Here is a 17,273-nt window from a genome sequence, read left to right on the forward strand (position 1 = left end):
CCACAACACCCCCCCACCAACACCCCCCCCACCAACACCCCCCCCACCAACACCCCCCCCACCAACACCCCCCCACCAACACCCCCCCACAACACCCCCCCACCACCGCCACCACCACCGCTGTTACCGCCTCCATTGATCCCTTCGCCTTGTTCCTGCATCTGCGGGGCCAAGCAATGACGGTGAGAGAACTCCCACCAACACCCCCCCCACCAACACCCCCCCCACCAACACCCCCCCCCCCACCAACACCCCCCCCACCAACACCCCCCCACCAACACCCCCCCACCAACACCCCCCCCACCAACACCCCCCCCCCCCCCCCCCCACCAACACCCCCCCCCCACCAACACCCCCCCCACCAACACCACCACCCCCCCACCACCGCTACCACCACCACCACCACCGCTGTTACCGCCTCCATTGATCCCCTCGCCTTGTTCCTGCATCTGCGGGGCCAACCAATGACGGTCAGAGAACTCCCACCAACACCCCCCCCACCAACACCCCCCCACCAACACCCCCCCCCACCAACACCCCCCCACCACCAACACCCCCCCACCACCGCCCCCACCGCTACCACCGCCACCGACCCCCCATCCCCCCCATATTTTGTGGCTCAATATTTTGTCAATGAACATTTTGCAAACATTTATTTTGTAATTCGATATTTTGTCAATTAAAATTTTGTAAAAAAAAAAAAATTTCGTCAATAAATATTTTCTAAATAAATGTTTTGGAAACAAATATTTCGTCAATAAATAGTTCGTCAATAAATATTTTGTCAATGAATACTGAGTTAATAAATATTTTGTCAATCAATATTATGTCACAAATATTTTGTAACTAAATATTTTGTAATTAAATATTTTGTCAATAAACATTTTGTCAATACATATTTTTTCAATAAATATTTTGTAAATATATATTTTTGAAATGAATATATTGGCAATATTTTGTCAATAAATATTGAGTAAATAAAGCTTTAGAAAATAAATATTTTGTAAATAAATATCATGGCAAAAATATTTTGTAAATAAATATTTTGTCAATACATATTGAGTAAATAAAGCTTTAGTAAATAAATATTTTGTAAATAAATATTGAGTAAATAAATATTTTGTAAAGAAATATTATGGCAAAAATATTTTGTAAATAAATATTTTGTCAATACATATTGAGTAAATAAATATTATGGCAAAAATATTTTGTAAATAAATATTTTGTCAATAGATATTTTGTAAATAAATATTATGGCAAAAATATTTTGTAAATAAATATTTTGTCAATACATATTAAGTAAGTAAATATTTTGTAAATAAATATTATGGCAAAAATATTTTGTAAATAAATATTTTGTCAATACATATTGAGTAAATTAATATTATGGCAAAAATATTTTGTAAATAAATATTTTGTCAATAGATATTTTGTAAATAAATATTATGGCAAAAACATTTTGTAAATAAATATTTTGTAAATAAATATTTTGTCAATACATATTAAGTAAGTAAATATTTTGTAAATAAATATAATGGCTAAGATATTTTGTAAATAAATATTTTGTCAATACATATTAAGTAAGTAAATATTTTGTAAAGAAATATTATGGCAAAAATGTTTTGTAAATAAATATTTTGTTAATACATATTGAGCAAATAAATATTTAGTAAATAAATATTTTGTAAATAAATATTTTGTAAATAAATATTTTGTAAATAAATATTTCCCATGTCACAACACCGTATCTCACTCAAGGGAAACTCAACGCGTTATTAATTCGGGGGGGGGGGGGGGGGTGGTACCTGCATCCCCTAAAATCGTGAGCAAGGGGGTGCTTGTACCCCCTACTACCTGGGACATGACCCCCCCTACCCCCCTACCACCCCCCCCGTAACAGCGAGGGGGTACCTCTCCCCCCCTAGTAACAGCGAGGGGGTACCACTCCCCCTAGTGACAGCGAGGGGGTACCTCTCCCCCCCTAGTAACAGCGAGGGGGTACCTCTCCCCCCCTAGTAACAGCGAGGGGGTACCTCTCCCCCTAGTAACAGCGAGGGGGTACCTCTCCCCCTAGTAACAGCGAGGGGGTACCTCTCCCCCTAGTGACAGCGAGGGGGTACCTCTCCCCCCCCTAGTAACAGCGAGGGGGTACCTCTCCCCCTAGTAACAGCGAGGGGGTACCTCTCCCCCCCCTAGTGACAGCGAGGGGGTACCTCCCCCCCTAGTAACAGCGAGGGGGTACCTCTCCCCCCCTAGTAACAGCGAGGGGGTACCTCTCCCCCCCTAGTAACAGCGAGGGGGTACTTCTCCCCCCCTAGTGACAGCGAGGGGGTACCTCCCCCCCTAGTAACAGCTAGGGGGTACCTCCCCCCCTAGTAACAGCGAGGGGGTACCTCTCCCCCCCTAGTAACAGCGAGGGGGTACCTCTCCCCCCCTAGTAACAGCGAGGGGGTACTTCTCCCCCCCTAGTGACAGCGAGGGGGTACCTCTCCCCCCCTAGTAACAGCGAGGGGGTACCTCTCCCCCCCTAGTAACAGCGAGGGGGTACCTCTCCCCCTAGTAACAGCGAGGGGGTACCTCTCCCCCTAGTAACAGCGAGGGGGTACCTCTCCCCCTAGTAACAGCGAGGGGGTACCTCTCCCCCCCCTAGTAACAGCGAGGGGGTACCTCTCCCCCTAGTAACAGCGAGGGGGTACCTCTCCCCCCCCTAGTGACAGCGAGGGGGTACCTCCCCCCCTAGTAACAGCGAGGGGGTACTTCTCCCCTCCTCTAGTAACAGCGAGGGGGTACCTCTCCCCCCCTAGTAACAGCGAGGGGGTACCTCTCCCCCCCTAGTAACAGCGAGGGGGTACCTCTCCCCCCCTAGTAACAGCGAGGGGGTACCTCTCCCCCTAGTAACAGCGAGGGGGTACCTCTCCCCCTAGTAACAGCGAGGGGGTACCTCTCCCCCCCTAGTAACAGCGAGGGGGTACCTCTCCCCCTAGTAACAGCGAGGGGGTACCTCTCCCCCTAGTGACAGCGAGGGGGTACCTCTCCCCCCCCTAGTAACAGCGAGGGGGTACCTCTCCCCCCCCCTAGTAACAGCGAGGGGGTACCTCTCCCCTCCTCTAGTAACAGCGAGGGGGTACCTCTCCCCCTAGTAACAGCGAGGGGGTACCTCTCCCCCCCTAGTAACAGCGAGGGGGTACCTCTCCCCCTAGTAACAGCGAGGGGGTACCTCTCCCCCCCTAGTGACAGCGAGGGGGTACCTCCCCCCCTAGTAACAGCGAGGGGGTACCTCTCCCCCCCTAGCAACAGCGAGGGGGTACCTCTCCCCCCTAGTAACAGCTAGGGGGTACCTCTCCCCCCTAGTAACAGCGAGGGGGTACTTCTCCCCTCCTCTAGTAACAGCGAGGGGGTACCTCTCCCCCTAGTAACAGCGAGGGGGTACCTCTCCCCCCCTAGTGACAGCGAGGGGGTACCTCTCCCCCCTAGTAACAGCTAGGGGGTACCTCTCCCCCCCAAGTAACAGCGAGGGGGTACCTCTCCCCCTAGTAACAGCGAGGGGGTACCTCTCCCCCCCTAGTAACAGCGAGGGGGTACCTCTCCCCCCCTAGTGACAGCGAGGGGGTACCTATCCCCCTAGTAACAGCGAGGGGGTACCTCCCCCCTCTAGTAACAGCGAGGGGGTACCTCTCCCCCCCTAGTAACAGCGAGGGGGTACCTCTCCCCCCCTAGTGACAGCGAGGGGGTACCTCTCCCCCTAGTAACAGCGAGGGGGTACCTCTCCCCCCCCTAGTGACAGCGAGGGGGTACCTCTCCCCCTCTAGTGACAGCGAGGGGGTACCTCTCCCCCTAGTGACAGCGAGGGGGTACCTCTCCCCCTAGTGACAGCGAGGGGGCACCTCTCCCCCCCTAGTAACAGCGAGGGGGTACCTCTCCCCCTAGTAACAGCGAGGGGGTACCTCTCCCCCCCTAGTGACAGCGAGGGGGTACCTCTCCCCTTAGTGACAGCGAGGGGGTACCTCTCCCCCTAGTAACAGCGAGGGGGTACCTCTCCCCCTAGTGACAGCGAGGGGGTACCTCTCCCCCCCTAGTGACAGCAAGGGGGTACCTCTCCCCCCCTAGTAACAGCGAGGGGGTACCTCTCCCCCTAGTAACAGCGAGGGGGTACCTCTCCCCCCCCTAGTGACAGCGAGGGGGTACCTCTCCCCCTCTAGTGACAGCGAGGGGGTACCTCTCCCCCCCTAGTAACAGCGAGGGGGTACCTATCCCCCTAGTAACAACGAGGGGGTACCTCTCCCCCCCTAGTAACAGCGAGGGGGTACCTCTCCCCCCCTAGTGACAGCGAGGGGGTACCTCTCCCCCTAGTAACAGCGAGGGGGTACCTCTCCCCCCCTAGTGACAGCGAGGGGGTACCTCTCCCCCTCTAGTGACAGCGAGGGGGTACCTCTCCCCCTAGTGACAGCGAGGGGGTACCTCTCCCCCTAGTGACAGCGAGGGGGCACCTCTCCCCCCCTAGTAACAGCGAGGGGGTACCTCTCCCCCTAGTAACAGCGAGGGGGTACCTCTCCCCCCCTAGTGACAGCGAGGGGGTACCTCTCCCCCTAGTGACAGCGAGGGGGTACCTCTCCCCCTAGTAACAGCGAGGGGGTACCTCTCCCCCTAGTGACAGCGAGGGGGTACCTCTCCCCCCCTAGTGACAGCAAGGGGGTACCTCTCCCCCCCTAGTAACAGCGAGGGGGTACCTCTCCCCCTAGTAACAGCGAGGGGGTACCTCTCCCCCCCTAGTGACAGCGAGGGGGTACCTCTCCCCCTCTAGTGACAGCGAGGGGGTACCTCTCCCCCCTAGTAACAGCGAGGGGGTACCTATCCCCCTAGTAACAACGAGGGGGTACCTCTCCCCCCCTAGTAACAGCGAGGGGGTACCTCTCCCCCCTAGTGACAGCGAGGGGGAACCTCTCCCCCTAGTAACAGCGAGGGGGTACCTCTCCCCCTAGTAACAGCGAGGGGGTACCTCTCCCCCCCTAGTAACAGCGAGGGGGTACCTCTCCCCCCCTAGTGACAGCGAGGGGGTACCTCTCCCCCTAGTAACAGCGAGGGGGTACCTCTCCCCCCCCTAGTGACAGCGAGGGGGTACCTCTCCCCCTCTAGTGACAGCGAGGGGGTACCTCTCCCCCTAGTGACAGCGAGGGGGTACCTCTCCCCCTAGTGACAGCGAGGGGGCACCTCTCCCCCCCTAGTAACAGCGAGGGGGTACCTCTCCCCCTAGTAACAGCGAGGGGGTACCTCTCCCCCCCTAGTGACAGCGAGGGGGTACCTCTCCCCCTAGTGACAGCGAGGGGGTACCTCTCCCCCTAGTAACAGCGAGGGGGTACCTCTCCCCCTAGTGACAGCGAGGGGGTACCTCTCCCCCCCTAGTGACAGCAAGGGGGTACCTCTCCCCCCCTAGTAACAGCGAGGGGGTACCTCTCCCCCTAGTAACAGCGAGGGGGTACCTCTCCCCCTAGTAACAGCGAGGGGGTACCTCTCCCCCTAGTAACAGCGAGGGGGTACCTCTCCCCCCCTAGTAACAGCGAGGGGGTACCTCTCCCCCTAGTAACAGCGAGGGGGTACCTCTCCCCCCACTAGTAACAGCGAGGGGGTACCTCTCCCCCCCCTAGTGACAGCGAGGGGGTACCTCCCCCCCTAGTAACAGCGAGGGGGTACTTCTCCCCTCCTCTAGTAACAGCGAGGGGGTACCTCTCCCCCCCTAGTAACAGTGAGGGGGTACCTCTCCCCCCCTAGTAACAGCGAGGGGGTACCTCTCCCCCCCTAGTAACAGCGAGGGGGTACCTCTCCCCCTAGTAACAGCGAGGGGGTACCTCTCCCCCTAGTAACAGCGAGGGGGTACCTCTCCCCCTAGTAACAGCGAGGGGGTACCTCTCCCCCTAGTGACAGCGAGGGGGTACCTCTCCCCCCCTAGTAACAGCGAGGGGGTACCTCTCCCCCCCCCTAGTAACAGCGAGGGGGTACCTCTCCCCCCCCCTAGTAACAGCGAGGGGGTACCTCTCCCCCCCCCTAGTAACAGCGAGGGGGTACCTCTCCCCCCCCCTAGTAACAGCGAGGGGGTACCTCTCCCCTCCTCTAGTAACAGCGAGGGGGTACCTCTCCCCCTAGTAACAGCGAGGGGGTACCTCTCCCCCCCCTAGTAACAGCGAGGGGGTACCTCTCCCCCTAGTAACAGCGAGGGGGTACCTCTCCCCCCCCTAGTGACAGCGAGGGGGTACCTCCCCCCCTAGTAACAGCGAGGGGGTACCTCTCCCCCCCTAGCAACAGCGAGGGGGTACCTCTCCCCCCTAGTAACAGCTAGGGGGTACCTCTCCCCCCTAGTAACAGCGAGGGGGTACTTCTCCCCTCCTCTAGTAACAGCGAGGGGGTACCTCTCCCCCTAGTAACAGCGAGGGGGTACCTCTCCCCCCCTAGTGACAGCGAGGGGGTACCTCTCCCCCCTAGTAACAGCTAGGGGGTACCTCTCCCCCCCAAGTAACAGCGAGGGGGTACCTCTCCCCCTAGTAACAGCGAGGGGGTACCTCTCCCCCTAGTAACAGCGAGGGGGTACCTCTCCCCCCCTAGTAACAGCGAGGGGGTACCTCTCCCCCCCTAGTGACAGCGAGGGGGTACCTATCCCCCTAGTAACAGCGAGGGGGTACCTCCCCCCTCTAGTAACAGCGAGGGGGTACCTCTCCCCCCCTAGTAACAGCGAGGGGGTACCTCTCCCCCCCTAGTGACAGCGAGGGGGTACCTCTCCCCCTAGTAACAGCGAGGGGGTACCCCTACCCCATAGTAAGAGCGAGGGGGTACCTCTCCCCCCCTAGTGACAGCAAGGGGGTACCTCTCCCCCCCTAGTAACAGCGAGGGGGTACCTCTCCCCCTAGTTACAGCGAGGGGGTACCTCTCCCCCCCCTAGTGACAGCGAGGGGGTACCTCTCCCCCTCTAGTGACAGCGAGGGGGTACCTCTCCCCCCCTAGTAACAGCGAGGGGGTACCTATCCCCCTAGTAACAACGAGGGGGTACCTCTCCCCCCCCTAGTGACAGCGAGGGGGTACCTCTCCCCCTCTAGTGACAGCGAGGGGGTACCTCTCCCCCCCTAGTAACAGCGAGGGGGTACCTATCCCCCTAGTAACAACGAGGGGGTACCTCTCCCCCCCTAGTAACAGCGAGGGGGTACCTCTCCCCCCCTAGTAACAGCGAGGGGGTACCTCTCCCCCCCTAGTAACAGCGAGGGGGTACCTCTCCCCCTAGTAACAGCGAGGGGGTACCTCTCCCCCCCTAGTGACAGCGAGGGGGTACCTCTCCCCCTAGTAACAGCGAGGGGGTACCTCTCCCCCCACTAGTAACAGCGAGGGGGTACCTCTCCCCCCCTAGTGACAGCGAGGGGGTACCTCCCCCCCTAGTAACAGCGAGGGGGTACTTCTCCCCTCCTCTAGTAACAGCGAGGGGGTACCTCTCCCCCCCTAGTAACAGTGAGGGGGTACCTCTCCCCCTAGTGACAGCGAGGGGGTACCTCTCCCCCTAGTGACAACGAGGGGGTACCTCTCCCCCCCTAGTGACAGCGAGGGGGTACCTCTCCCCCTAGTAACAGCGAGGGGGTACCTCTCCCCCTCTAGTGACAGCGAGGGGGTACCTCTCCCCCCTAGTAACAGCGAGGGGGTACCTATCCCCCTAGTAACAACGAGGGGGTACCTCTCCCCCCTAGTAACAGCGAGGGGGTACCTCTCCCCCCCTAGTAACAGCGAGGGGGTACCTCTCCCCCCCTAGCAACAGCGAGGGGGTACCTCTCCCCCCCTAGTAACAGCGAGGGGGTACCTCTCCCCCCCTAGTAACAGCGAGGGGGTACCTCTCGCCCCCTAGTAACAGCGAGGGGGTACCTCTCCCCCTAGTGACAGCGAGGGGTACCTCTCCCCCTAGTAACAGCGAGGGGGTACCTCTCCCCCCCTAGTAACAGCGAGGGGGTACCTCTCCCCCTAGTAACAGCGAGGGGGTACCTCTCCCCCCCTAGTAACAGCGAGGGGGTACCTCTCCCCCTAGTAACAGCGAGGGGGTACCTCTTCGCCCCCTAGTGACAGCGAGGGGGTACCTCTCCCCCCCCTAGTAACAGCGAGGGGGTACCTCTCCCCCCCTAGTGACAGCGAGGGGGTACCTCTCCCCCCCCCCTAGTAACAGCGAGGGGGTACCTCTCCCCCTAGTAACAGCGAGGGGGTACCTCTCCCCCCCTAGTAACAGCGAGGGGGTACCTCTCCCCCCCCCCTAGTAACAGCGAGGGGGTACCTCTCCCCCCCTAGTGACAGCGAGGGGGTACCTCTCCCCCCCCTAGTAACAGCGAGGGGGTACCTCCCCCCCCCTAGTAACAGCGAGGGGGTACCTCTCCCCCCCTAGTAACAGCGAGGGGGTACCTCTCCCCCCCTAGTAACAGCGAGGGGGTACCTCTCGCCCCCTAGTAACAGCGAGGGGGTACCTCTCCCCCTAGTGACAGCGAGGGGTACCTCTCCCCCTAGTAACAGCGAGGGGGTACCTCTCCCCCCCTAGTAACAGCGAGGGGGTACCTCTCCCCCTAGTAACAGCGAGGGGGTACCTCTCCCCCCCTAGTAACAGCGAGGGGGTACCTCTCCCCCTAGTAACAGCGAGGGGGTACCTCTTCGCCCCCTAGTGACAGCGAGGGGGTACCTCTCCCCCCCCTAGTAACAGCGAGGGGGTACCTCTCCCCCCCTAGTGACAGCGAGGGGGTACCTCTCCCCCCCCCCTAGTAACAGCGAGGGGGTACCTCTCCCCCTAGTAACAGCGAGGGGGTACCTCTCCCCCCCTAGTAACAGCGAGGGGGTACCTCTCCCCCCCCCCTAGTAACAGCGAGGGGGTACCTCTCCCCCCCTAGTGACAGCGAGGGGGTACCTCTCCCCCCCCTAGTAACAGCGAGGGGGTACCTCCCCCCCCCTAGTAACAGCGAGGGGGTACCTCTCCCCCCCTAGTAACAGCGAGGGGGTACCTCTCCGAGTGTCAGCCGAGGCGAGGTTGGCCCCCACGATCCCCAGCTCCACAGTGCTCCAGCAACTCCGCCTCCTCCTGCTGCTGCAGCTGCAGCGACGCGCCCAGCCCAGCGCCAGGCACGCATCGCTACAACAACAACACAACAACAACAACACAACAACAACAACAAGAACCCCCTCGGTGCGTATCCCCCTCGTTGGTGACTTTACAGCTCACGATGGGGTCAGGGACCGCTGGGCGCCATAGCGACGGAGGAGGGGAGGGGCCGGAAGTTAAGGAGGGGGGGGGCGGGGTTAGGGGGCCGGAAACGCTCGGCGGCCATGTTGGGTAAGGGGTTTGGTGGGGTTTGGGGGGGGAGTTGCGATGGCGGCGGTTGTGTTCCCCCCCCCCTGCTCCTCCTCCTCAGCCAAGATGGCCGCCGTGCGCGTGTGTCTGTGTGTGTGTCTATGTGTGTGTGTCTGTGTGTGTGTGTATGTCTATGTGTGTGGGTAGCGATAGTGTAGCGGTTAGCGCGCTGCGCTATGAACCTGGCGACCCGGGTTCGATTCCCGCTCACGGCCAACACCAGTGACGGGTATCTGAACCGGTCCCGGGCCTCCCCTAGGTCGACTCAGCCTCAAATGAGTACCTGGTGCGGTGTGTAAACATTGCCACTAGGGAGACAAAGGCGGTCGGGCGTGGTGCTGGCCACCCACCCCCTCGTGTACCGTTCCGGCCTTCATAGGTGCTCGCTAACAGCACCTGCCCCAAAAGTCTATTAAGGCTATATGGGGGATCTTTGTCTTTTTGTGTGTCTATGTGTGTGTGTCTATGTGTGTGTGTCTATGTGTGTGTGTCTATGTGTGTGTGTCTATGTGTGTGTGTCTATGTGTGTGTGTCTGTGTGTGTGTGTATGTCTATGTGTGTTGTGGTGGGGAGCGATAGTGTAGCGGTTAGCGCTACGCTGCGCTATGAACCTGGCGACCCGGGTTCGATTCCCGCTCACGGCCAACACCACCGGTGACGATTATCTGAACCGGTCCCGGGCCTCCCCTAGGTCGACTCAGCCTCAAATGAATACCTGGTGCGGTGTGTAGTTAAACATCGCCACTGGGGATACAAAGGCGGTCGGGCGTGGTGCCGGCCCCTACAGTCTGTTAAGGCTATACGGGGGATCTTTGTCTTTGTGTGTGTGTATATAGTCCGGCAAAACAACCCCCTACCTATTCTAGATTTAAAGCTTTCGTGACTGCTAGGATCCATGCTCTTTGGTTCTATTGGGTAAAGTCACGTAGGTAATAAAATAAAATAACAAAAAATCACGACGTTTCAGCCATAACACAAGCGGCCTTCATCAGGTGAAGGGACGAGACTGTCTGGAGGACAGCGCTGGAGTGAAAAAGCCACGCTGAGATCGCGACCTTTAAGCTAAATTCTCCTGTTTGATTTGTACTAGGTGCCTCTGTGGATGTGTATGCTTTGACTTTAACATAGCCATTTCTGTGACCAGTCACAAGCTAATCACTCAGCTATTTCAATGCTAAATTTGTATGCTAATTCCTTTGTAAAGGCGCTTTGTTTCTTCTCACACAGCTTAAAGGTCGCGGTTTGAACGTGGCTTTTTCACTCCAGCGCTGTCCTCCAGACAGTCTCGTCCCTTCACCTGATGAAGGCTGCTTGTGTTGTGGCCGAAACGTCGTGATTTTTTGTTAACCCCCTACCTCCTCGCGGTGCTGGATGGGCCACGCTGTCGTGGACAATGCTGTGGGGGTGAGGAGGGCCAATTGCGATTGGCCTTTAACCCTCATGGCGTCTGTGACCACCACAGTGGCTAAACGGGGCCCTCTGGACAGCTGCGAGGTGCTGGTAAATAAATTACCACTAGACCACGACTGAAATATCTAAGTCTGGGCCACTTTTCACAGTTCCATAGTTTCATTTATTTGGTATAGCCCTTTGAGCCATTCGGCTCTTGAATCGGGTGCAACCGCATCAAACAAAAAACATGAACAAGAAAAATATCTTAAAGTGACTATGTGTGTGTGACCGTGCAAACAGAAAATCCAGGGAAAAAAAACATCAAAATATTCCTGAAATAGCACCGTGTACACCAACGCTGTGTGGTGCAAAAATCCCAGTGGGATGCAAGTCAAATAACAACAACAACAACAACCACAAGACAACTAAGATTAAGGCCATCAGTCTAACTCCGTGCTACAATAAACATTAACAATAAACATCATAGGGACTGTGACCGAATTTTTAACAATAAACTACATAAATAAATTATAACACCAAAATCTACAGCCATATTTTAGGCCACTGAATAGCAGTGGACTGGATTGGAAGGATGCCCTGGTGGTCCCCCTCTCTTTAAGAAGGGGGGACCCCAAAGACTGTAACAACTACAGGGGCATCTCACTCCTCAGTGTGCCGGGAAAGGTCCTGGCAAGGATTATTCAACATCGCCTTGCCAGGCACGCTGAGGAGAGGCTTGCGGAGCCCCAAATGCGGTTTCAGGAAAGGGCGGTCCTGCACAGATGCCATATTTTCTGTCCGTCTGCTACAGCAGAGGCGTAGGGAATCCCAACAAGACCTACATCTCTGCTTTATTGACCTGGTCAAGGCCTATGATACCATCAGTAGGCCTGGGCTCTGGGTTGTTCTTCGTGTTTTTGGTGTACCTGACCCTCTGATCACGATCATTAAGGACCTTCATGATGGTGAGCGGGCCCGGATAAAACTACGTGGCCGGGAGTCGGAGCCATTCCCTGTACACCTTGGGGTGCGACAGGGATGTCCTCTGGCTCCCACATTATTTAACATCTATTTTGACAACGTAGTTCGTGAAGCCTTCAATAGCTGTACCGGGGGAATCTCCATTTGGTACAGATAAAATGGGAGGCTGATCGATGCCCGGTTGCGGTCAAGGGATGGCTCCCTATTGCTCAACCACGTTATGTATGCCGATGATTTGGTAATAGCTGCTCATTCAGAGGAGGAGTTGGAGACGCTGCTGCTGCTGCTGAGACTGGAGCGTGCCACTAAGAGGTGGGGCCTTACCATCAGCCCCACCAAAACTAAGCACCTGCCTGGGTATTTTGTACCATCGGACACTCCACCCCACAGCTCCCAATCGGTGATGGGGCAGTTGTGGAGAGAGTGGAGAGTTTCCCATACCTGGGCAGTGTACTTATGTCCGGCTCCAGTTAAACAGCAGAGGTCTCACTCCGAATCAGTCGAGCGGCAATATCTTTTCATCGGTTGCGTAACGCTGTGTGGAAGCTACCTGGTCTGTCACTCCGCACTAAGCTTCAGGTCTTCTCGGCCACGGTCATTCCCTCCCTTCTCTACGCTTGCGAAACGTGGACGCCCCTAATGGAACATCTTCGTCGGTTAGAAACATTTAGGCTGGCCTGCCTACGATCCATCCTGGGTTTAACCAGGCTGGATTGTGTGAGGAGCTCACAAATCCTTGAAAGATCTGGGCAAGGTCCCATCGGTGAGCTCCTCCGGCAGGCAAGGCTGCGATGGCTGGGTCATGTAGCCCGCATGCCCAGCCACCGCATGCCGAAACAGCTTTTGTTTGGCCGGATTGAGGGGGCTCAGCGGGCGCGGCACGGGCTAGAGAAGAGATGGAGTGATGTGGTACAGAAGGACGTGGAGCTGAGTGGACTTGCCGATGACTGGTACCAGCGGTGTCAATATCGGCCTCTGTGGAGGAGGCTCGTGAAGGATGCTACTGGGCAGTTGGAGGCAGTCGCCCTCCAACAACAACGGAGGGCGGAGGAGCGACGCTCAGAACAACGAGCGGAGCGCCGGGTGGCTAAAGCACAGCAGGTTGGCACAGTAGGGGGCACAGGTGGTGCATCAGCCAGTCATCTCAGTCAGTCGACCCGTGGCACCTGGGTCTGCCCCGTGACCTCCTGCCAGCGGCCGTTCGACACTTCACGTGGCCTCAGGGTGCACATAGCCTGGCACAAGCGTCGTGGTGACGTCACCGCCACTTAGTGGCGAATGGCGGTTGTTGTGTGTGTGTATGTGTGTGTAGTCCGGCAAAACAACTCCCTACCTATTCTAGATTTAAAGCTTTCGTGACTGCTAGGATCCATACTCTTTGGTTTTTTGGGTAAAGTCACGTAGGTAAAAAAAAAAAACAAAAAATCACGACGTTTCGGCCATAACACAAGCGGCCTTCATCAGGTGAAGGGACGAGACTGTCTGGAGGACAGCGCTGGAGTGAAAAAGCCACGTTCAGATCGCGACCTTTAAGCTAAATTCTCCTGTTTGATTTGTACTAGGTGCCTCTGTGAATGTGTATGCTTTAACTTTAACATAGCCATTTCTGTGACCAGTCACAAGCTAATCACTCAGCCATTTCAATGCTAAATTATATGCTAATTCCTTTGTCAAGGGGTGCCTCTGCGGATGTGTATGCTTTAACTTTTAACATAGCTATTTCTGTGACCAGTCACAAGCTAATCACTCAGCCATTTCAATGCTAAATTCTATGCTAATTCCTTTGTCAAGGGGTGCCTCTGCGGATGTGTATGCTTTAACTTTAACATAGCCATTTCTGTGACCAGTCACAAGCTAATCACTCAGCCATTTCAATGCTAAATTATATGCTAATTCCTTTGTAAAGGCGCTTTGTTTCTTCTCACACAGCTTAAAAGTCACGGTTTGAGCGTGGCTTTTTCACTCTAGCGCTGTCCTCCAGACAGTCTCGTCCCTTCACCTGATGAAGGCCGCTTGTGTTGTGGCCGAAACGTCGTGATTTTTGTTAACCCCCTACCTCCTCGCGGTGCCGGACGGGCCACGCTGTCGTGGACAATGCTGTGGGGGTGAGGAGGGCCAATTGCGATTGGCCTTTAACTCTCATGGCATCTGTGACCACCACAGTGGCTAAACGGGGCCCTCTGGACAGCTGCGAGGTGCTGGTAAAAAAATTACCACTAAACCACGACTGAAATATCTAAGTCTGGGCCACTGTTCATAGTTCCATAGTTTCATTTATTTGGTATAGCCCTTTGAGCCATTCGGCTCTTGAATCGGGTGCAACCGCATCAAACAAAAAACATGAACAAGAAAAACATCTTTAAGTGACTTTGTGTGTGTGACCGTGCAAACAGAAAATCCAGGAAAAAAAACATCAAAATATTCCTGAAATAGCACCGTGTACACCAACGCTGTGTGGTGCAAAAATCCCAGTGGGATGCAAGTCAAATAACAACAACAACCACAAGACAACTAAGATTAAGGCCATCAGTCTAACTCCGTGCTACAATAAACATTAACATGGCCAAAACCAAAAAAACGTTTTCGAAATCACCAAAATTAAAGCCATGAATGCAATGTAACTTTGATCATAGGGACTGTGACCGAATTTTTAACAATAAACTACGTAAATAAATTATAACACCAAAATCTAGAGCCATATTTTAGGCCACTGAATAGCAGTGGACTGGATTGGAAGGATGCCCTGGTGGTCCCCTGCTCTTTAAGAAGGGGGGACCCCAAAGACTGTAACAACTACAGGGGCATCTCACTCCTCAGTGTGCCGGGAAAGGTCCTGGCAAGGATTATTCAACATCGCCTTGCCAGGCACGCTGAGGAGAGGCTTGCGGAGTCCCAATGCGGTTTCAGGAAAGGGCGGTCCTGCACAGATGCCATATTTTCTGTCCGTCTGCTACAGCAGAGGTGTAGGGAATTCCAACAAGACCTACATCTCTGCTTTATTGACCTGGTCAAGGCCTATGATACCATCAGTAGGCCTGGGCTCTGGGTTGTTCTTCGTGTTTTTGGTGTACCTGACCCTCTGCTCACGATCATTAAGGACCTTCATGATGGTGAGCGGGCCCGGATAAAACTACGTGGCCGGGAGTCGGAGCCATTCCCTGTACACCTTGGGGTGCGACAGGGATGTCCTCTGGCTCCCACATTATTTAACATCTATTTTGACAACGTAGTTCGTGAAGCCTTCAATAGCTGTACCGGGGGAATCTCCATTTGGTACAGATATAATGGGAGGCTGATCGATGCCCGGGTGCGGTCAAGGGATGGCTCCCTATTGCTCAACCACGTTATGTATGCCGATGATTTGGTAATAGCTGCTCATTCAGAGGAGGAGTTGGAGACGCTGCTGCTGCTGAGACTGGAGCGTGCCACTAAGAGGTGGGGCCTTACCATCAGCCTCACCAAAACTAAGCACCTGCCTGGGTATTTTGTACCATCGGACACTCCACCCCCACAACTCCCAATCGGTGATGGGGCAGTTGTGGAGAAAGTGGAGAGTTTCCCATACCTGGGCAGTGTGCTTATGACCGGCTCCAGTTTAAGTGCAGAGGTCTCACTCCGAATCAGTCGAGCGGCAATATAATTTCATCGGTTGCGTAACGCTGTGTGGAAGCTACCTGGTCTGTCGCTCCGCACTAAGCTTCAGGTCTTGTCGGCCACGGTCATTCCCTCCCTTCTCTACGCTTGCGAAACGTGGACGCCCCTAATGGAACATCTTCGCCGGTTAGAAACATTTAGGCTGGCCTGCCTACGATCCATCCTGGGTTTAACCAGGCTGGATTGTGTGAGGAGCTCACACATCCTTGAAAGATCTGGGCAAGGTCCCATCGGTGAGCTCCTCCGGCAGGCAAGGCTGCGTTGGCTGGGTCATGTCGCCCGCATGCCCAGCCACCGCATGCCGAAACAGCTTTTGTTCGGCCGGATCGAGGGGGCTAAACGGGCGCGGCACGGGCTAGAGAAGAGATGGAGTGATGTGGTACAGGAGGATGTGGAGCTGAGTGGACTTGCCGATGACTGTGGAGGAGGCTCGTGTGTGGGTGGTGTGATGTGTGGGGTGGTGTGATGTGTGGGGTGGTGTGTAGGTGGTGTGTGGGTGGTGTGATGTGTGGGTGGTGTGATGTGTGGGTGGTGTGTGTGGGTGGTGGGTGGGTGGTGTGTGTGGGTGGTGTGATGTGTGGGGTGGTGTGTGTGGGTGGTGTGTGTGGGTGGTGTGATGTGTAGGTGGTGTGTGTGGGTGGTGTGTGGGTGGTGTGATGTGTGGGTGGTGTGATATGTGGGGTGGTGTGTGTGGGTGGTGGGTGGTGTGTGTGGGTGGTGTGTGTGGGTGGTGTGATGTGTGGTGTGTGTGGGTGGTGTGTGTGGGTGGTGGGTGGTGTGTGTGGGTGGTGTGTGTGGGTGGTGGGTGGTGTGTGTGGGTGGTGTGTGTGGGTGGTGTGATGTGTGGGTGGTGGGTGGGTGGTGTGTGTGTGGGTGGTGTGATGTGTGGGTGGTGTGTGTGGGTGGTGGGTGGGTGGTGTGTGTGGGTGGTGTGATGTGTGGGGTGGTGTGTGTGGGTGGTGTGTGTGGGTGGTGTGATGTGTGGGGTGGTGTGTAGGTGGTGTGTGTGGGTGGTGTGTGGGTGGTGTGATGTGTGGGTGGTGTGATATGTGGGGTGGTGTGTGTGGGTGGTGGGTGGTGTGTGTGGGTGGTGTGATGTGTGGTGTGTGTGGGTGGTGTGTGTGGGTGGTGGGTGGTGTGTGTGGGTGGTGTGATGTGTGGTGTGTGTGGGTGGTGTGATGTGTGGGGTGGTGTGTGTGGGTGGTGTGTATGGGTGGTGTGTGTTGGTGGTGTGCGGGTGGTGTGTGTGGGTGGTGTGTGGGTGGGGTGGTGTGTGTGTGGTGGTGTGTGTGTGGTGTGTAGGTGGTGTGTGATGTGTGGGTGGTGTGATGTGTGGGTGGTGTGTGTGTGGTGGTGTGATGTGTGGGTGGTGTGTGGGTGGTGTGTGGGTGGTGTCTGTGGGTGGTGTGTGGGTGGTGTGTCGGTGGGTGGTGTGTGGTGTGTGGGTGGTGTGTGTGGGTGGTGTGGGTGGTGTGTGTGGGTGGAGTGTGTGGGTGGTGTGTGGGTGGTGTGTGGTGTGTGTGGGTGATGGGTGTGTGTGGGTGGTGTGTGTGGTGTGTGGGTGGTGTGTGGGTGGTGTGATGTGTGGGGTGGTGTGATGTGTGGGTGGTGTGATGTGTGGGGTGGTGTGTGGGTGGTGTGTGTGGTGTGATGTGTGGGTGGTGTGATGTGTGGGGTGGTGTGATGTGTGGGGTGGTGTGTGGGGGTGGTGTGTGTGGTGGGTGGGTGGTGTTTGTGGGTGATGGGTGGGTGGTGTGTGTGGTGTGTGTGGGTGGTGTGTGGGTGGTGGGTGTGGGTGGTGTGTGTGTGATGTGTGGGGTGGTGTGTGTGTGATGTGTGGGGTGGTGTGTAGGTGGTGTGTGTGGGTGGTGTGTGGGTGGTGTGATGTGTGGGGTGG

At 55.8% G+C, this 17,273-nt stretch overlaps 1 long non-coding RNA gene across 12 annotated transcripts; it reads right to left on the reverse strand.

Moving 5' to 3' along the window:
• Nucleotides 1-1,542: 1,542 nt before the first annotated feature.
• On the reverse strand, nucleotides 1,543-8,498 carry LOC142907289 (uncharacterized). 12 transcript variants are annotated; one of them, XR_012930909.1, is made up of 6 exons: nucleotides 8,478-8,498; nucleotides 7,736-8,446; nucleotides 7,587-7,705; nucleotides 5,628-7,130; nucleotides 4,997-5,477; nucleotides 1,543-4,908 (listed from the first exon to the last, which is right to left on the reverse strand). It is a non-coding gene; the product is annotated as an uncharacterized LOC142907289 (long non-coding RNA). The 12 variants fall into 12 exon arrangements; XR_012930905.1 differs by having other exon boundaries at nucleotides 7,587-8,446; XR_012930907.1 differs by lacking the exons at nucleotides 7,587-7,705; nucleotides 7,736-8,446; nucleotides 8,478-8,498 and having other exon boundaries at nucleotides 5,628-6,611; nucleotides 6,914-7,580.
• Nucleotides 8,499-17,273: the final 8,775 nt, after the last annotated feature.

The sequence above is a fragment of the Petromyzon marinus genome, chromosome 76, assembly GCF_048934315.1.
Source record: "Petromyzon marinus isolate PM22_M1 ecotype Great Lakes invasive population chromosome 76, UKy_Petmar_22M1.pri1.0, whole genome shotgun sequence".
Lineage (NCBI taxonomy): Eukaryota > Metazoa > Chordata > Hyperoartia > Petromyzontiformes > Petromyzontidae > Petromyzon > Petromyzon marinus.